Below are 22,021 nucleotides of genomic sequence, written 5' to 3'. Positions count from 1 at the left end.
TGGTAGAGTTTTACTGTATTTTCTGCAATTTCTGATCTTTGTTTATACATTTATTTAAAGTTTGTTCAATGCTTCTTGACATCTTTGTTTATTAGTCCAGATACATCTACTGGGTTACAAATTTATCTGCTAGGCTGTACTTCTCTCAAAACTGAGGGCCCTCTCTCTGCATTCTGCTTATCCCTTCCTTTGGTAATCCATAAAATAAGGAAATGCCCACCTATCTTTTTTTGGACAGAGGAAAGTAACTTTATTATGGAGGTATGAGCTAAAAATAAACTTACCTCAGGAGAAATAGAGATGTCCATCATGTGCTGGTAGTGTCAATAATAAACCATATTCCACTCACCACCCCTTCATAAAATATAGCATCTCAGGGTTAGTTAGGTGTGAGATTCCATTACTATTTTAAGTATAGTATTGACATTCTTAGCTGTATACATTGATCAATATTTCAGTGTAACTACAAATCCAGAATAAAATTTAAAAATCACTAAAAAGAATTGAAGCCACAACCATGCATTTTACTACATAGAAGTGAACTGAAATAATTGATTTTATATTTTAGAATTCATTAATTTGTTATTATAACACAGAAATAATATATAGGTTTTCCTCCTACCCACCCTACTCACTACTACAGATATTTTCTCTGCCTGCTCAGTCTCAGTATCTGGGCATTTGCTGCTCCTAATTTTGACAATGGAAGTATAAGTAGAACTAGGAAGTTTATAGTAAGTTACATGATGAAGGCAGAGTTCCTGTAAGAAGAGAAATTAGGAGAATCATGGTAAAGAAGGAGTAAGGAAACTAAAATTAAACAGGAACATATGTGTCCTGAGACTGGAATATTTTGTAAAATAAGAGTTATCAGGAGTGTCTGCTGGGCTTGTGAAATGTTGAGAGAACACTTGTGGAAACAGGATTGGAGAGAGAGCTGGTAAAAGTCAGTATTAAAAATGTCTGTTTCTGATGAGATTTGTTCCTTTAATACTTTACTGAGGCTTAAATCCTTAAACTGCGTTTCAATTTTCTAAGCAAGTCTAGTGATTATTTAATTATAGCTGTGCTCACACTTGGCAGAGGATAGCTCAAATTTATTTGGATTCACATAATTCATTTTACCCACAGACTAAAAAGTTCTAAAAAGTAAACGTGCTATTAGGTTATATTCCCTTAATTTATTAAGACTGTGTTCTTAGGTGTGTGTATAATTTTAGAGAAATTTAATGATACTTTCCCTACTGGTTATATAGAATTCTGTGTTACATTGCTGAAGCATATGCTTTAAAACCTATGGAAAAAGACCTTTAAGAAAATGTTAGCTCAAAATGTTACCCTAAGAACTTATATCCTTACAACCTAGGTAGCTAGTGCTTTCTATACAATGAATTTATAGTAGTTTGTTGGATGTAAGTGAAGAATCAAATCTAAATTTGTAAATAAATGGAGATAGTAATGCATGCTTTAATCTTATCAAAAAATTAGTTAAATTATTCTGATTCAGAAAATTGACATTACCCAAAACTAGAAGGTGGTCCTAGGATTCTGGGGTTCCAGGGGCCCTTTCAGGATGTACATGAAGTCAAACTATATTTTTAACAATGCTAAGATGGTATTAGCTCTTTTTACTTTCATTCTGCCATGAATATACAGTGGAGTTTTCCAGCAGTTACAGTCCATTTGATATTGCCAAAGATTAAATGCAGTAGATATGAGAATCCATTTGTCATCTACTAGGGCAGATATTTTTAAAGTATTGACAAACATAAAATGATGCTAACCTTTTCATTATTTTTGTTTTAAAAATGTAGCCATTTTTCCATAAAAGTATCATATTTTTGCTAACATATAATGATTAAATATTGCTAGTTTTAAATGAATGTCTTAGTTCTGTCTTAGTTTTAGTTCCTTATGTGGTGAATATTAGTAGACATACTCACCAACCACCAAAGCTTTTGGGGACTTTATATGTTTTAAGAGTGCAAAGTGGTCCTGAGACCATAAAGTTTGAGCATCTCAGTCCTAAATTAAAAAAAATTAATGTTTATTTATTTTTGAGAGAGAGACAGAGCATGAGTGATGGAGGTGCGGAGAGAGAGGGAGACACAGAATCTGAAGCAGGGTCCAGGTTCTGAGTGCAGAGCCCAACACAGGGCTTGAACTCACAGACCATGAGATCATGACCTTAGCCAAAGTCGGATGCTTAAACAACTGAGTCACCCAGGGCCCCTAAAAGCCTTTAGAATAAATGTATGTATTCAGAATAGAGAGGCTACTGCTTTTCTTTTGAGTTTCATATGTATCTTTGCTAAATAATTAAAAATAGGAGATGATGATGATGAAGGAAAAACAAAGCATAGATAAAAGGAAGAGAAAAGGAATAGAGAACACATGGGAAACAGAAGTGAAGGGAAGATGTGGCTCATTATACCTCAGGTGACACGTCAAACAGACAACAATGTGTGGCACCTGGTTGTGTCCGACTTCGGCTCAGGTCATGATCTCTCTGTGACTTCGAGCCCCACATTGGACTCTGTGCTGACAGCTCTGAGCCTGGATCCTGCTTCACATTCTGTGTCTTCCTCTCTCTCAGCCCCTCCCCAACTCGTGCTGTCTCTCTCTCTCTCTAACATAAATATTAAAAAAAAAAACCCAAAAATAGACAACAATGTATATTCCATAGAAATAAATAAACCACAGGAAAGATCAGAAATCCACTGCCTCTAGCTTTAAAACTGCATTCATACTCAACCCATTGAATAATATGAAGTATAACAAGTAAAATAAAAGGAACTTTAATTAAAATGTAATAATCATTACTAAATTTCTTATATTTCACTCTTGGACTCATTAGAGCATGGTACTTTTTTTATTAAGCTTTTTTTTTTTTAAATTCCGGGATAGTTAACAGATGTATTATATTAGTTCCAGGTGTATAACACAGTGATTCAACAATTCTATATATTACTCCGTGCTCATCATGATAAGTGTACTCCTTAATCCCCACCATTTATTTCACTCAACCCCTCACTCACCTCTCTTCTGGTAACCATCAGTTTGTTCTCTATATTTATGAGTTTGTTTCTTAGCTTCTTTCTCTTTCTGTTTTTCTTTTTCCCATTCCTAGCTTGTTTTATTTCTTAAATTCCACATATAAATGAAGTCATATTGTATTTGTCTTTCTCTGAATGACTTATTTCACCTAGCTTTATACTCTAGCTCCATCTGCATCCTTGTAAATTACAAGATTTCATTCTTTTATGGCTGAATAATATTTCATTGTACGTATACACCACCTCTTCTTTATCCATTTATCTATCAATGGACACTTGGGCTGCTTCAAAATTTGGCAATTGTAATTAATGCTGCACTAAACATTAGGATATATGTATCCCTTTGAATTAGTGTTTTTGTGTATTTTAGGTAAATACTCAGTACTATCTATGGTTACTGGATCATAGGGTAATTCTCTTTTTAACTTTTTGAGGAATCTCCATACTGTTTTCCACAGGCTGCATAGGGCACAGCACTTATATTTCATGACAGTTTCAAGAGCTTTATTAAAAAAATAAATGCATTAAAATAATTAATTAACGCCTTAAACATCACTAAGTGATTTTAAGAGTATAACATACAGACACTGTACCTATGGCAGAGGAAGCATGTTTTTGTCTTTTGAAAATTTATAAAATGAAGTGTTGCAAAATCAAGTTTCCCCAGTGTATACATAACTCATAGAAAATATTAATAAGCTCATCAGTGTGCCAATCTGATACCAGATCACTAAGTCTATTTAGTGCTTATAATGTAGTGTTACATTGATTTAATGATGCTATTAGTGATATCTGCAGTGACTGGACTGGCATAAACAATTAGTACTTAGGATATTCTTTCTCGGTAGAAAAAACACCTAATTCCACTAATTGCCTCTAGTTCTGCTTCTATTAACTGTACACTTTGTACATGCTAATAATCTTATTATCAGCTGTTGCTGAGTTAATTAAAATTCATGTCTACAAGCATAAACCAAAATAAAAATACATATTCTGATCAGCTTTTTATATACTAAATAAAAATTTTGGAGGATTATATTTAAACATTTATCTTCAGAAAATGCAAGAGAATTAAAAAGATGTATATGCCACATTAATTCATGGCAAGCTCAGAAGTTGCAGAAACAATTCAAATTATAATAGTTGAGAATCATGCCAGTCTGTTGGTTAGTATAGAAAATAACTAAGTTTTCAGAAAAGCACTGCTCATTTGTTGAATAAAGGAGTCCCAAAAAGACTCTCTTTAGGTCTTTTCCCCCTGAAACTGCTAAACACATTTTGTTTTCCAAGTCTCAAAATCAACCTGAAATATATTTTCTTTTGTGTTGGTATTTTACTATTTCAGATTTTAATAGATCATTTCTAAGAAAATGGCACAGATTCAGTGGAGAACGCTTTTGCTTGCTTGTTTGTTAGAGGGGAATTATATATGATATCATATTTGTATCTGGTAAGAGTGACTTAAGTTTTAAGATTATATTATTTATAACTCATTAATGGCAATAAACATACATCAGACATTATTTTATAATTATAAATTTCACAGTATATTTTAGTTACATTTATTTGTGTTATTAATAAACAAGTAAAGATGTTAGGTATTACTAATCTTACGTGGATTTTATTCAAAGAAAATCACTCTAATTGGGCCCAATTTAAATAAGTAAGTTTTTTCATGCTTTTAATTTATTCCTTAAGCATACAAGCTGCCTTCATTCTCTCAATTCAGAGTTGGTAAGTGTTGTGTTGCTATAAAATGATACTCATGTTGCAGTAGGGCTCTATGTTATAGTGTGCTTTTTGATCTAGAACAAACAATCTTAAAGTGTAAGAGTAAAATGTTACGTATACATGTATAAGGGTATGTACAAAATATTTGTATCTAATTTATATATGAATTATGTACCATAAATTGAATTCCTAAGATCTAATTTTCTTTCTAACAACAATAATACCAACAACAGGAGAAAAGATTAAAATGATATGTTTGAGAAATAACTCTCCAGGAAAAAAACAAAAAATAGTAATGACAGACAAAACCCTCAATTAAAACAAAAACAAATTAGTACTATTGACTGCAAGTTAAATTCAGCCAAATAAGTTATACGTGAGACTTTTTAAAATCTTTCTCTGCCCTTTTATTTTGTTAAAACAATCATATCAAAGTTTTGATGACCTTTTTATATTATCCATTGCCTTTGATGCACTCTTCATTACTACAACATGCCTCTGTTGTCTTCCAAACTCTTAAAAGCCACATCAAAAATGAATGTTTAATTCCTATCTTCTTTCACTTCTTTGACCTTGATGCATTTGTGCTTGCTCTACTTCTAGAAATTATCTCCAGCTTTAGCTTCCTTGACAAACCTCCATGATTCTCCTCCTCATACAAGATATCACCTTCTCCATATCCACTATTGGTTCTTATTTCTCTATGACTTTAAAATGTGGTGTTCCCTGAGGTTCCATTGTTGGTCCTGCCTCTTCTCATGCTATCATTCTTAAGATCAATATTTTTATTCCATGCATCACCTACCAAATATACCTGATTACTTTCAACACAAAATTTATGACCTCTAAACATAGGCTTTCAGTATTATTCAGCTCAAGTTTCTTAAATATTGCACAAATGAATCTATATCACTATAAACTGAACTCATTACCTATCCTCTATATCTATCCCTTAGATACTACAGTTCAGCTAAATTCACTACTTTTGACAGCTAGAGTTCCCCTTTTTTCCCACTTAGCACAATGGGTTCAGTGTAATGTCTTGCTTACTTGATTAGATCTCCCAATGAAGTCTAAGATCCAGGAAGGCAGAGTCTATTTCTTGCCTATTTTGTTCACATAGTATACCTAGTTGTGTGGGTTTAGAAGAAAAGAGTTAATGCACAGCGACTTTTGTCTGTCACTGCCGCATGTGCCCAATTAGTCCACACATCTTGATTCCTCATCCTAGAAGTCTCTGGGATCCTCTACCCTGCCACATTCCTAGTTTCTGCTTTTATGATCCATGGATAAAATACTATAATATTCCCTAACCGATTTTTCTGATTCAAGCCTAATCATCTACAGAATTATCTTCTCCTGTTCAAATATTTTCAATGATCCCGGTTCCTTAAGATTACATTTTCCTAATTGAACTGCTACTTCAACATCTTGTGCTCTGCACTTTCAAGGGGCTGCAGTATGTACCCATATTCATTAATTTTAACTTTCTGGAAAACATGAAACAGCATACTGTGCTCCTATCACAGGGTTAGATAGGTATTGATATTTGATACAAACATCAGTATAGATTCTATATGAATATAGACACAGATACAGAAAGATATGGATATGGGTATAGATGTAGATAGATATAGATATGGAAAGCAAGAATTTTGGATCCCAAAATACATCTCTTCGGCCTAATGATGATCTCAACCTGGTTATTTTTAAGAAATTGTACAAAAGATAAACATTAAAAAGGGGGGAGGGGCTCATGTTGACAGTTGGTTAATCATCTGACTTTGGCTCAGTCATGATCTTGCAGTTTGTGAATTCCAGCCTCGCTTGGGGCTCTGTGCTGACAGTGAGGGGCCAGGAACCTACTTCAGATTCTGTGTTTCTGTCTCTCTGCCTCTCCCCACCCCTCTCTTTCTTTCTTTCTCTCTCTAAAAAATAAATAAACATTACAAAGAAAGAAAGAAAAAGAGAAAGGAAGGAAGGAAGGAAGGAAGGAAGGAAGGAAGGAAGGAAGGAAGGAAGGAAGGAAGGAAGAAATTGTAGACACAGGAAACATTCTGGAAACTTAGCAGAAGTTACCCTTTTGGAAAACATTTATGTTTATAAAGGAAGTGTCTATTTGTAAGTATCTATCTCACTGTACCAGGAAGAGGACGATATCCTATTCCCTGGAAACTGTTATCAATGGTGAAAGCATGGACTTAAGTCTGCATCACAATCTTACTCCTGTTGACTATGTTTTTCCTCCTATAAGTAACTCCTCACTCCCAACAACTTCTATTGTCTTTAGCAGAAAATAGCATTTCAGGTGATGACTTCAACCATTTTGGGGGAGGTACTTAGTTTTCCTGAGTATTTCCAATGCATACAGAAGGAATACAAGTTATTACATTTCTATTTGTGTTTCTCCTCTTAATTTGTCTTTTTATTACAGTGTGCCTCAGCCAAAAACCAGGAAGAGTAAATTCTTTTTGGAAGGGTAGAGAATTCTTTTTCCTCCTCACAATATACGGATGTGAATGTGTATATAGATAGATATAGATACAGATACAAATATATATAGATAGATATAGGTATTTTTAAACACCTTTGGCTGATCCTCCCACTCATTCTTTTGAACCATTTAAGATTCATGTCCTTGACGAAGGGCTCCCTTCAATGCACTGAAAGCTGTTCTGTCATGCCTTCCCACAGACTCCTAAAACTATCTCTGTTAAAGCACTTTGGACATTGCATTTCCACGGCTGTACTATAAGCTCCTTGAAAGTAGTGTCACATAATCAGTAGTAAAAACATTTGTTAAAAGAATGTGTGAATTTTAAACAATTATAACTTGTATTAATTATCATACGTACCATGTGAAGAGAAAGAAACTTAATTTTAAATACACCTAAAAGTAGCAGTGGCACAAAGAACCTCAAATAAAAAATCCTGTAAATAAAAATTCATTTCAGAATTCTTTCCTTAAATATAAGTCCATTAAGTAATACTTAACAAAAGAGCAACAAATCCTCAGGTAACATACAGAAGGAATAAATATTTACTTATGAAAAGTATAATTCAAGCAACACTAGAACTCCCCTAGCTTCTATTTTTAATATGTTAACTAACATGTATATTATATATTAAGAATGGTTTATAGGTGAAAATTTGATTATTGTTAAAATCCAAATTGCTCTGAGAGTTTAACAATAAACTGTTTTGAGTTTGTTGGAATGTCTTTCCATGAAGTATATGAAGAATCTATATATGAAGATCCTTATTTTACAGGAAATAATCATAACACTGGTTTATGATACAAGTAAAAGAATGCAACATCAAATTTAATTATGTAGGGAATAATAAGCTTAAAATACTTGGTTATTTCTTTTAGAGTCATCTTCACCCTCAGTAAGCAAGAGAGTAACCCACTAAAAAGACAAGACCAATTGAGATATCAGAAAGAATGTTTCCTAATTTTTATCCATGTTAACTGTTTTCAACATTAAAAATATTGTCTATGCTTTAAGAAAACACTTGTGCGAGGGGCAGTGCCTGAGTTGCCCTGTCTGTTATGCATTCAACTTTTGGTTTTGACTCAGGTCATGATCTCACAATTAGAGTTTGAGGCCCACGTGGGGCTCTGCTCTGACAACAAGGAGTCTGCCCTCTCTCTCTCTCTTAAATATAAATGAATAAAGCATTTAAAAGATTAAAAACACGTGTGTATACATCGTAAAGGTTTAGTAAGAAAATGAAGCACAAATGTGTTTTATTCAACGTCAGAATATATCAAAGTCAACAATTTAGACTTTAAAACATGTATTTTCCATCCTGTCATAAGGAGTATATTTTCATTTTGAAGTAACTAATACAATGAGAACAAATCAGAATAAGATTTATGTTTATATCAATCAGGATAAGAGAATCAGAGGAGCTGGAACTCTAACTCAGGTCATATTTGAATAAAGATAAGGAAAAAAAGTGGGGAGGAAGAAATAAGCAGTACTGTACTGTGTGGAGAAGATGAAGTCACTGTAGCTTGCTAAACTACAGGCTCATCATGTGTGTTCTCTATTTTCCCAGGAGAATATGTGCAAGTGATAACCAGGAGGCAAAGCCCAACTGGGAAGCAGAGATTGTAGTCTAGAGTGGAAGCCACTATGCTGTTTCAGTCTTCCCAGTGACTCTTCCATGAATCTGGAAATTTGGTTCTTTTTTTCCTTATTAAGAGAGCAATTCTGTGGTGAGAAAACAAGATTTTCCCCATTACTCATATAATATTGCAAAAGTTCTAATTTAATGATTTTTCTTTTAAAGTTTTCAAACTTATAGTCAAACATGCAGTTTTCACTAGTACTAATAGCTCCTTACACATTCATTGTGCTAATGCCACTGTAACACGACCATGCTTCCTACCCTTCCGGGCTTGACTCAGTTGGTAGCATTGTCCTAAGGCTTACTATGAGTACAAAACACCACTTCTGTCATTTTTCAGCAAACATTGTCACTAATTTTTGTCTCATATTGTTTTCCGGTGGGTTTTGATATGATCTGCTCTAATGCTGGGTCTTATCAGTATCTACTACCTACTGAGCAAGCATCATTTAGCATAAGCCTCAGCCAACATGATGCCATCTTGTTCAAACTTTTAGTTCCTTGGGACTGCCCAACATACACTCTTTTTTTTTCCCCACTACAAAACTGGCAGCCCTTTGTAAGCTAATGATTAATAATTAATATTTTACAATAAAGTTGCATTATATTATAGCTTGCCAACTGAAGTAATTTATTTTCATCTCATTAGGAATATCACTTCACCAATTGCCCTGAAAATAGGTTCACAGTGTATGAGTCTTTCCTTTCATGTAAAGTTTATGTATGTACACAGATGATGTGACATAGGAAATAATGAAAGGTATAGTAAAGCAGTTACATGTAGCTATACTACATTGTTTAGTTTTTATTTCCATATTCAATGAGCTTGAGATCCTTATAAGGTGCAATTTAAGCATAAAATATTGTTATTGTATCTGTATTTGCATAACATAAATTATATCGCAAAATTTCACAGACACAAAGTAAGTTTTTACCATTCTCAGCAGCAAAATTAATGTAGCTATTCCAGAGGGGATCTCCTCTGTTATCAAAGCAATTTTCAGCAGAGTCCTGATCCCTTCACTGTTACCAATTATAGAAGCAGAGCAATAGTTGGTGGTGGGTCAGACAGAAAGAACATAACCCAGTTTCTGGGCACCAGAGTGAACCTGACATGGTGACAGGAATTTTTTTTTTTAATTTATAAAGGAAGCAAACTAGACATAAATAGGATTGATGGCAAAAAAAAAAAAAAAGGAACCTCAAAATGTAATCTCTTGTGAACAAAACAGCATTTATTGTTAAAACTATGTATTTTCTTCCAGAATTGGGGTTGTTATACGTCAATTAGCATTTGAATCTGTATTATTCAAGCAAAATATTAAAATGAAAGACTATATAGTTCTTCACTTTTTGAAGTATATGAAAAAAAGTTTTGTGAAAATCTCATATTTAAATTCATTCATCTTGTACAGTGCTTAGACTAGTTATTTCCTAATCAATGTTAACTTGAATTAATTATATGTCCAAGAGATTATACACAAAATGCCATAAACTTCCAAGACATAGATTTAATATGGCATTTTGTCTTGTTATATACTTGTGCTAAAGTTATTTTCCATTTATTGGATTCTCTCTATACACGAGGTCTCTTCTGCGCATCTGGTACTAACAATACTTTATTTGGTGGTGATTTTAAGTGATATACTCTAATCAAAACAAGGATTGGTTTAGTGAACTGGTGAAGAACAGTCAATGGAGGCAGACTACTTGAAAATGAGTTTCAACCAGATCATTAGGATAAAATGGAACAATTCATCGAAAGCATACCTACCTATTTCAATGCCTAGTATATATTTACCCCTCAACAAATTTTAATAGCTCTTATTTTGCCTCAAGGTGCAGGACCACCTACTAAATATTTGACATTTTACAATTTTCTGATGTGTTTAGTAGATGTTTACATTAAGTTGTATATAACTCTTCTTATAGCGTCAGTAGCTAATTTGGGGGTTCATCTCATTCCTAAAAAAATCAGAATCCTTAGGACAGAACCTAAATGACATTCCTAATTAGAACACGAGTGCCATCTTGTGGTCACATTTGCAAACTACAGGCTTACTGGTGAACAGAAAAGTAAGTGGTGCTTCATAGTGCAGTCTCTGAATGAATCTCAGATGAGCAAATAAGGTTTCCTATATGTACACTACTCAACCAATAAAAAAGTTTAAACACAAAATTTCAGCATGCTGTGTATAAAATTTAGTTCTTGGTCCACAGGAAGCATACAGTCTAGTTCTCTATATAAAGACCTACATAAAATTCTTAAGTTGGGTTATAAACACGATTTAGAAAAAAGACTGAGTACAGTTATAAATAAGACCATGAGGAGCTGGAATAGAAATGTGGGTATAGTATTTGATAACAAAATTTATTTTGGAGAAATATTATTCCGATTTAGTGCAAAAAGTCAAAGAAAGTTCAAATTAATGCACCTGTAAGTCCAGGAAGAGATGGAAAATGATGAAAATACAACACACATATGAAACTCCCTTAAAATAAGATACAACAAATTAGAACTAAGAAGGCACTTGAGATTTTTATTCCAGATTGAAAAGATTTGCGTGTAAACATATAATATTTGGAACGTATCTGGTCATGAACAAATGAATCAGGTTTTGTTTCTTTACAGAAAATAATTATATATGAGAAGATCTTGGTGAGAGAACACTATACAAAATGGAATTGAGACATCTATAAAAGTGAATCTATTAAAATTTATGTACATCCCTACACTAAAGATTATTTAGGAAAAAATGCAAGTGTTTATTTAACAAGTGACTGAATACAATCACACTAAGTAATTTTAAGTTAGTAGGATTTCAACTTTTACTCCTGTTTTGTAAAATCTCAGTTAAAGTGACAGCGTCTTTTGTTCTTTCCTAAGTAAAAACATTTTTGTTATACCAAGATGTCACAGGATGAGCATGAGGACCACTCAGAGGTCAGTCATGACCATAGCTTCCATAAGCAAAAGTTGGCACTCTGAGCACCAAAATCATCAAATTACAGCTCCTCTCTCAGGCCTCTTAATGTTTTTGGTTGCAGATGTTATCAAGACATCCTCAAAGTGGGCTATGTTCTTTAGTGTTGGTTACTGGAACAGCTGTTAAATTAATTAAGTCAGTATATTTTCCAAGTCTGATTAAGATATGTTTATTTCTGCTTTCACAAAACAGCTGTGATGTAAGTACTAAAACTGATGTTCTAAGAAACCCAAAATAAAATTAAAATCATCATATGTTGTCCAGTTCAAGTAAAAGTTTACTTTTGGATCTTCATGTTTTAGTTATATTTATAGGGAATACAAGTGCACATTGACAATGTGATTTTGATTAATTTATCAGTACTTCCTCTTTCACTATTCTTTTCAATATATAACACAGAGGATTAAAACATCAAAACAGAAAAATGCAAATGCTGAAAGTAGCTGCAATAAGCAAAGCAGGTGATTCAAGAAAGGACTTTAACTTACTTGAACTGAGTGTTGCCCTGATTCTTTTCATGTTATGGTACAATTTGTTGACAAATTGACAAATACGTAGTACTGGCCTCATAACTATAACCTAGAACCTTCTAGGAGTCAGATGAAAGGAGGCCGTGATTTAAAGAAAAAATCTGTAACACAAAGAAGACAAAAGCTTAGAGGCAACTCAACTGCTACAGATGTGCTACATCTGCTCACTTGCCCACTGGGGACCAGGAGATAAAGAGATTAAGACATTTACACAAAGATGGTTAGACAACAAGATCAGATAAGCAACGAGACAGCTTGGTCAAGGTACTATAAGCATAGCATGGAGAAAATGACTCACTAAACCACTTAACCCCCATACAAACAATATTTTTAATTCATTTAATGTTCAAATGATATTTTGTCAGGGTAGACAATGAGCTGGTTTATTTTAAAATGTCACTAACATTCTGAAATAGAGAGAAACAAGCGATCTTTCTAATAATGACCTTTTTAAAGTAAATAGCATTGCGATTTTATAATGGGGCATGAATGCCTATGATTTTTAAAGATAATATATGAGCAATATTTTAAATTCCCATTTTCACATGAGAATAAAAGAAATGACTAGTTAAGATACGTGTGAAAAGATCCGATAGGTACTTGGAAATCATGAGTTACCTTGTTTCTTCTTGGCAGACCTGCTGAAAGAAAAATTTTCCTGCTTCTTACTTTACTCACTGATGTTGTTCTCCCTAATTTCAAACATTCACCTGCTTATACCTGAACCCTGTGGATGTAATAAGATACAGAGGTATATGACTGATAGGCCAATTTAACAATATCCAGTACAACAAAAATAGATTCCACAATAGCAAAATTCTAAATTTTTCAGAAAGATGTAGAAGTCAAAAAGACTTATATTGTCTGTGGTATATATAGAGACGCTAATATAGAATATATAATACTAATATTGAATTTATAGTTGCATATTATATAATGAAATATTTTAAATTATAAAATAAATGAAAATATAGTCACTCATTCCGAGTCTTGCTGCAATATATCCATGTAACATAGTCACCCCTACCCCATAACTTGAAATTAATATTCGAAATTGGAACTGACAGAAATAGACCTTACTATTCCTAATTAACCAGATTCAACATCTCTTTTCCCTCCCTCTAAATGATCAGATAACCTCAAAAGAAAACACGCCTTACTAATATCAATATTTGTTACACAACTATCTTCATACCTAATTATGCCAATAACTATCTTTTTTGTAAAATGTCAGAACATCATAAGTCTTTATATTATTTTATTTAAATAATTAATACACCTATATCGTTCGAAACATACGTTTCCTTCCTCATGTTGTGGGAGGGTACCATGAAACATGTGACTGATCGTGTTTCCTTCTTTACTTTGGCTACTATCTTAATGGTAAACTTAAGGCCATTTTTAACAAAATATAAATGAGTTTTTCTGCCTAAGCCTCATTCCTGGCTTCCTATGTCTCCAACTATCTATCACGTTGCTCTATGTCTTGATTTGACTGACCTACATTTTTTTTATTACTTTTTAAAAGAAATTTAATAAGGCAACTTAATTTTTTTCTGAAATGATAGTTGAAAGAAAATATATTAAATATATGAGGCGGTGACACAAATGCCAAAATTATCAAATCACTTGCAATATAAAGGTGTTCAAGGGAAGTAAAGAAAACTATAAATAAGCAAGCTCGCCTTCTCTACTCCTATTAAGGTTGATGTGCTCAATTATAACAACCATTTAAAGGCAAAAACTTCATTGCACAATAAAAAAATGCTTTAAGCTTTTAGACTTTGAATCTATCTTGTGATATATTTAAAGAGGTTATAAAAGTCCTGGTAATTCTCTCTGTGAACCAACAGCCTGACACATGAGTAGAGCTAGTGAAGCAGAGAAAAAGCCCAGAGAAGTCAAATCTCGGCAACAATTCCTCAGTTAACACATAAAGAAAATAACCTAATTACTGGAAAGCGGGAAAAAGAAAATAAAAAGTATGGAAGGGTAGAGAAGCATTAAATGTGAATACACAAATTTGTCTTTGCTGTGGAACAAGAAATGAGCCTAGATCCTGAGGGTGGCCATTCAAAGCAGAGGCTGGATGTTCGTACAACATGTGTGGATGAGTGAGAAGCCAAGAAACAGGAAAAAGACTAATTTTAATTACCAGAAAAGCTGCAAGAGAAACAACCCATAGGTAGTGGCAGGAAGGCTTCCAGCTACAGGCTGCGTGGCACTGGACTCTCCTTACCAATTCGAGCCAGTCAGACCCCACTGGGGGATTAAGTGAGCAGAAGAATCAGCCCCAGTGCAGGGTCCGGAAGGACTCAAACACATATGCACGCCGGACACCAACCAACAGCGGGTGTGGCCTGAGGCTCTCACGCAGTGTCCTAGACAGACGCACAGAAAGAGAAAACAGTGTGCGGGGTTTCTTTTCCATTACATACAGGTGCTAATCGCTTTACCTATGCAAATGCATTGCAAAGGACGCGTAATATAATTTCTGTAGCAAACTCTCAGCATCAGAGGAATCAGGAGAATTAGAGAATGACTCAGAGATCCAGAGAGGAAAGGTCGAGGGGGGGCTCCCAGAACAATAGCACTAAAGCTGCCACACCGTGGATTTACTACCTGTGTTCTTTTTCCAATTACGTTCATTGTGATATAAAATTTCACGAAAAAAAAAAGGGGGGGGCCGCTGTCTGAGGCTAAGCCGACTGTCTCCTTAGCTTACTGAGGACTGACGCGGAGGGGAAAACAACCGAGGAGAAATAAAAACCGTCAAAGAGCCCAGGCGTCCTCAGATAAAACTCGCAAGCGTGCGAACAAAGAGAAGCGCGGGACCTAGGCGCGTTCTCCACAGTGCGAAGCGCGCTGGCGGCCGGCCTGAGGGCGCGTCTCGGTCGGTGCCTCGGCGGTGTGGACTTGGAGCGACCGAGTCGGAATCCGCAGGCCGACAGACGGCGGCCGGCGGGCAGAGGAGGGGACTCGGAGATCCCCGAGCAGTCACCAGCCCACGCGTTCGCTCCATAATCTCTGAATGTTACAGTTGGAAAGGTTGCGGAGCAGAACCGCACGGGGGGAGGGGCAGCCCTCCGCACCTCGGCGCGAAGGGAAATAGCGGCGGACTAGTGAGACGAGTAGAGAAACATATAAAGCCCTTCTGGAAGCAAACAGACCTTTCAGCCCGGCGACATGCTACGTGAACCTTCTCGGCGAGAGGCAGTGAGGCGCAGGGCGCGGGCGGCAGCGAGCGCGCGGGCGGGCGGGGAGGGGCGACGGGCCGCTCCGGGAAGGACACAGCCAGTCAGAGGCGCGGGGCGCGGGGCGCGCGGACGCATTGGAGGAAAACACGCGAGCCCCAAACGTACCCGCCTGAGGAGGCGCCGCACCTACTTCCCGATATAACCAACTCCGGAGTGGGGGCGCGGAACTGCGAGGAGGCGGCAGCCAAAGTGCCATTAAAGCTCGGGGCGGAAAGGATGAGTTACCTGGGTCCCCCTCTTCAGGGAGAAGCAGGGCCAGCCAGAGGATTCCCTCTGAATGATTAAAAACTCCGCAATTCTCTTCTGCCACAGTCTGAGTGGACTCAAGGAACTGCTCTATCCTAACTGTGCTGACGGGCAGAGGATGGCAGACAGGAATTGAGAGTCAAGAGGAAGGACAGGGCAGTCTGGCATCTCATTGGTAAGTGGCTGGCATTCCTTTGCCAGGGACTGGTTTCTGTGATTGTGCACTTCGTCTCCCAGGCACTTACAATTTTTGACACACTCGCTTCTGCAAAGCCATCTTTTCTTGCCACGTTGTCAGAATTTAAAAACTGTAACGTAAAGGTTTTTTTTTTTTTTTCTTTTTCTTTCCCCCACCCCAAACATGCTGTTTTTCTCTGCTGGGATTTTAAGTCAGAAAAGTTGAAGCAAGAGTAAATATAACCCATTTGTGTATCTCATAATGTGATCCAAAATAAGACTAAGCAATTCCTACAAGTAAACGGTAAGGTAATGAATGCCAGGTGAGGGTAAGAATTTTTCTGCAAAAGAGAGTAAATGCTCAGAAAATAGGATGTGGTTCTCAGATACTGAATGCATGTCTCATGACTGAGCAAGGTATTTGTGAGAAGACAGCCCAATAACTGGGCACCTGGCAGTGCAATAACTTGTTAAAATTCAGGAGGGATGCTCTGGAAGTGGAGTTCTATAAAGTTCTATAAAGAGAGACCAGAGAAAAACAGTGTCTTGAGTTATGCTGTGGTGTTCTCTAAATGTCGTGTAGGACTGAGAGAGATATTTTTGAGAAGTAAAAATATGTTCAGACAACCTTATTGAGCTTTTTATTGACAAGTGGAAGAGAATAGTAATTTGCATAAATATGAACATGGTGTAAAATAAACTGAGAATTAATCTGACAGTCTTGAAAATTTTAAATTGTTTAACTAACTTTATTTTGGAAAGACAAGGATCCACTAAATATTTTAGAATTCTTTTATTTTAAAATGTTCTTACCTCTTTGGCATGAAAAATACAATACAGTGTGGTAATTTAAATGCATCTTTGGAAGCAGAAAACTTTTAAACTGTTGTATGTGAAATGCTTTACCTATATTTAATCCATCTGTATTTTTTTCTGATTGAAAAGATAAAATAATTTAGATATACCATACTTACACCTTGAATCTCAATTTTAACTGGGGAAATAAGGATGAAAGAAGAGACGTTCATTAGGAGACTATCATTAAAAAAAAACACAGACAGATAAATAGTGTGTCAAATTTAAAAAATGAAGGTATAATTGATTACTATTGAACTGTAACAGAGCTACAGAAATACTTAGGATTATCATAGCAAGCTTGAAGGAGTTCCTCATGATTGATTAATACCGTGACCCTAAACATAAAAGAACTAGTAATAACAAAGTCTTTTTTTTTTTTTTTTCTCCCAAGGGCCTGGGGTCAATTTTAAGCAACTCACAATGGTTTCTTTGCATATTTTCCTACTTCATACTCAAATAAGTTGTATGTGGATGGTTATATTGAGTCTCAGACTGACAGGTATATGTTTCCTCTGACTCAACTCAAAAGAAACTCCCCAAACAATATGACTGTGTAACAATATGTGACATAAAGCAAATGCTTAAAAAATAAAGATATTACATACAAAGACCAACCAAGTGTAGTGAGAGAAACAAAACACAAAATACAAATTTACAAGTCAAAAAATGGAAATGTGCTATAAATACTGAAATAGAATTTAAAAAATACCTTAAGTGGAGTAGGGTAACATGATATTAAAGGATATTTGAAGTAGAAAATCAGTGAAATGCTTATTACAATGTAAGTGTCAAGGTTTTTGTGCAGGGATTGGTGGACCCTTTAAAATTTTCTAAAGTTTAAAACTTCTGAAAACTAAGAAATGAGGAGTAAAACTGCTAATTTTAATTTTCTCCTTGCATATGCCGTTGAAAGAATTTTCAAAGTTGGACAAAAGAATATTTACCCTTTTAGATTAACTAAATGCCAAACTTTGTAAATTGTGGGGCACATGTACACCACAGTATGTTTAGAAATAGATCTGAGAAAGTACAATTGTGGATTTTTTAAATGGACCGCTGAAATACCTTAATGTTTTCCTATCAGAGCAACCCTTAAACTATTAAGTGGTCTGAAATCTTTATTAGGTTAGGAAGATTAATTAAAATCAAACAGTGAACACACACACAGGCTACATTTATTTAACAAAATGATTAAAAATTAGTTGCTTGTGCACGTCTACTTCAATTGTATGGGTCCAATTGAGTAGTTTGATAAAATGAACAGTTTTGGCTAAAATATATTTCTTTAAATGTCTTTTTAATTTAACAGGTTAGAAGACCTTTACCACCTTTAGATTAGAGGTTAGAGTGTGGTTTAATCTCAAAACTGATTCAGTAATAAGGACCAGAGGGTGTCAGTAAAGGGTAGAGGGTTCTCCAGATGAAGAAAGTAAGGGGATGCTATGTTGCCCAAGTTATTTTGGAGTTTGTCCTACTTCTAGAGAAAACAAAAGATACATTTAATGAAATTTAAGAAATTGCCTAGATGGCTTTAATAGTGTAAAGATTATTTGACTACATTTAAGTTCCGTTGACTAAAACAAGTTTTACAGTAGCATTTTGTGGTTCCCCATCCATCAAAAATTAATTTAGGATTTTATGAGGCTAAGATGTTTAAAATGTCGTTTTTTGCTTACTCAATCTTATCCCACGTATTTTGATTAGCTACAGTCTTTGAACTGTCTGTTTTTTAAAATATATGCTTTCTTAAATTTTGTTAAGAGACTGGAAATTTTATCTTAATTTAAACAAACAGGTCCATATGTTTATATAATTTGGTGTCTTAAAACTCAGACTTCAAGATCTCAGATTTATTTATCCCTTTTTTATTACTGAAGATACAAACATAAAATAAGAGGTGTGTATTTCTGACACCATATTTTCTTAGATTGGTGTTATAAGGCTGTGCTAATATGTCACATGAACTTCTTAGCACTTTATAGCAGGAAAGAGGCTGGTCGGAAGCTCAAAGCAGTAGAATGTTTGCTGAGGTCTACTTTTTGAGCATTTGTGATCAATAATTCCACATTAGAGAATGGCATATCTTAAAAAGAAATGACTATATAAAATTCCTTAATATAATATTTAGGAATAAAAACTATAAGCACTATGTCCCATCTCCCTACATATGCCCAATTAATTTCTTTTTATGATTTTTTAATAGCCAAATGTATAATGTTAGAAGAGTTCTGATAAGCAGCATAGAATCAGTTTATATTTTTCTCAGACATTTGGACAATTTTTAGTTACTTATTTTCATTAAGTGTGAAGAAAACAAATTTGGTGGTGTTTCATTGATACACTAGATATGAGAGGAGTTTTTAAACTGCTTTAAACTGCTTTATTTTATATATTTACTTTCTAGGAAGATATGGTTTTACAATTAAATTATCTCATCAAAGTTATTTGTCAATATTAAATTATACCCCATGAACTGATATAAGACCCTGTATTTGACTTCATTTATGTTTTATCTATTATAAACATATGTGTAATCCAAATGTAGAGCATTTTTATCCAGATCAATCCCTTAAATTAAAACACCAGTCTTTCATTTCATATTCCAGAGTATTAGAAATTGTATTTTTGACTTTCTAGTCTTCTGAAACATTGGCTCATAAGACTTAAAAGCCAGCCAAACTATGGAAGATCTTCTTCTCACTATTATAGAGAAATGGAACCCTGGAAATAGCCCGTTTCTATTTCTGGGAATCCTGTAATCCTGGGAAATAAATCAAAGTTTTGTCTTTTCCTGGACATCAAAAAAATCAATAAATCCACCATTTCTTACTCTAATATAAAAAAGGATAAGAATTGTCATTCTCGAGAAGTTTTAGAAAGTATGGATGTTCTTGCATGTGTTTTTTAAGGTGGAATACCTTGTGATCATTGTCATTTTTAAACAATTCCAAAAATATTTCACTGGATCGATTTGACAATTCAGTTGTAATATGGATTTTTTCTGGTGTTCTCAGTAGTTCCTTAAAAATCCATAATGACCTAAATATCTTGCTTCCTTGTAGATACTACTTTTATGTATTTTTAGCAAGTGGATTTCTCTTAAAAGATCCAGCAGGACTTGCCCATTTTCTCTCATCTTAGTCAAGGTTCCAAGTATTTCCTATACTTATATATGTGAAAAAAAGTTGAGGTCTTGATAGAAAATTAGGTATTAACATAGTTGTATGAGCCCTCCGGCAAGCATTCCTTTATAGTTTGTGTCTTTACTCTAAAATAATGTCCATGCTTAAGGGTTAAAGTAACTAATCTGAACATTATCCAAAATTTAAGCAATTGTATATCTGGGCAAGGAGAAAAATGAAAGTGTTTTATTTATGAGTCATCAAAAACTCTTTTGTGACCATCAACAGGATAAGTGTAATTATATACATAAACATTTTATGGGCCTGGGGTCAGAGTCTGCTCCTTATCATTCTTAGAGCTGTTAAATGCTCAAGAAGATGATTTCATCTCCCATTGTGATCCAGTAGTGACTATAGCATATGGAGAGAAATTTTTCTGATCACTTAGGTGATGAAAGGTGAATTAAAATTCTTTTCCTACTGATAGTCATAATATTGGGAGAAAAAATATATTATAACAGGGTAATTATAGTTTTAATGTGTTTGGAACCATAAACATATTTTTAAATGTATTTTAAGAAAGATTTCACTGGCTCCACGAGTTTGTATTTATGAAATAACTAGTAGAGAAATGGTATATTTATTTGTTGAAAAATTTGCTTGTATGTATATAAAATTTCATCTTTATTTTCTCAAATATTTAATTTCTTATTTAAAAGTATTAAATAGCTTTTCTGAAGCTAAACCAAATATTATATAAACCAAATGTAAATATTATTTTAATCCTCTTAGGTGCTCCCATTATAATTTTATGTAAGAATTCAGTTTTCCATTAAGTTGTATTTGCTAAGATACTGTTGTATTTTATTGTCTCAGATGAAATCTCTGGTGATTAAGATGAATAGTAAATGGAAGATACAGGTGAGTGACAGTAGGAAGTTAAAAAAGACGGTTTTTTAGAAGTAATTTTTTATTGGCATTTTATGATCATTAATGTGAAATTGTTTCCTGTGTATCTAAACAAATTTAAGTGCCTCAAATATTTTGAAATCATTAGAAAATTTCTCATATTTAATCTTAGTTAGATTTTGTGTCTTGCCTTTTGTGTTAGTTTGAAACTTTCCCCTTCATATTGTTCTCTAAGAGGTATAGACTAATCTCATCTCTTATATTAAGAAATTAATAAAAACAATTTGTTAGTGATCATTATTTTTTTCTAATTTTGGGCATATTTTATAATAGGAACTTTGAAAGTCAAATAATTTGTAATAGGATTGAAACTTTAAATTTCATAATTCAGTACTCTCCCTCTTTCAATGCCATTATTCTAATGGCAATATGTGAGCTAGTGAATGAGTTTCTAATGTCAAAATAATCATCTCATTAAAAATATCCACAGATATCATGAGTTATTGATGATAAATAAATTATCAGGACACTTAAGGAAAAGTGGCGGAATAATATCATTTGTTGTTAGAAGAACCTTATAGAGCCCATATGTATTTCTACAAAAAAGAGTAACAAAAAGAGGTATAAAGAGGTGAAGTGCCCTGTTCAACATTAAATTTAGTGGGAAAGACAGAATTAGAACTCTGTTTTTTTTCTAATTTCTAGGTCAGACCCTTTTATAGTTTGTATATTTTTTTGCTATGAAAATCTTAATTAGCTTTATATCTATTAAATCAAGGTTAGGATATAGTATACCTCTAAAACATTGTCTTTTAAGATTAGAAAATTTAAAATTGAAATGTGTTAACCCAGAGGAAACAGCTGTATCCACATGCTCTTAACCATGAACTGAAGGTCTAGATAATATAATTGCTGGATATAAACTTTTTCACACGAACTTAGTGTGCACTCAACAGTTAAATGGGAGAGAGGCAAACCATGAGAGACTCTTGAATGCTGACAAAAACTGAG

The 22,021-nt window shown here is 34.2% G+C and overlaps 1 protein-coding gene and 1 long non-coding RNA gene across 2 annotated transcripts in view; one reads left to right on the top strand and one right to left on the bottom strand.

The window, feature by feature from the left end:
• Positions 1–8,653: 8,653 nt before the first annotated feature.
• On the bottom strand, positions 8,654–15,660 carry LOC120245577. Its single transcript, XR_005531829.1, has 3 exons — positions 15,612–15,660; positions 13,111–13,168; positions 8,654–9,007 (listed from the first exon to the last, which is right to left on the bottom strand). It is a non-coding gene; the product is annotated as an uncharacterized LOC120245577 (long non-coding RNA).
• Positions 15,661–15,799: 139 nt separating this feature from the next.
• LOC120245573 (contactin-5-like) overlaps positions 15,800–22,021 on the top strand; it is a 780,895-nt gene continuing 774,673 nt past the window's right edge. The window contains exons 1-2 of the mRNA XM_039252657.1: positions 15,800–16,119; positions 20,978–21,022. The gene's annotated coding sequence lies outside the window, so the exon portion shown is untranslated. The remainder of the gene's footprint in view (positions 16,120–20,977; positions 21,023–22,021) is intronic.

Source organism: Hyaena hyaena, unplaced genomic scaffold (assembly GCF_003009895.1).
Source record: "Hyaena hyaena isolate Hyena2069 unplaced genomic scaffold, ASM300989v1 scaffold_430, whole genome shotgun sequence".
In the NCBI taxonomy this organism is placed as follows: domain Eukaryota; kingdom Metazoa; phylum Chordata; class Mammalia; order Carnivora; family Hyaenidae; genus Hyaena; species Hyaena hyaena.
The sequence above is the reverse complement of the archived record's forward strand: the minus strand, read 5'-3'. Positions and strand labels throughout refer to the sequence as shown.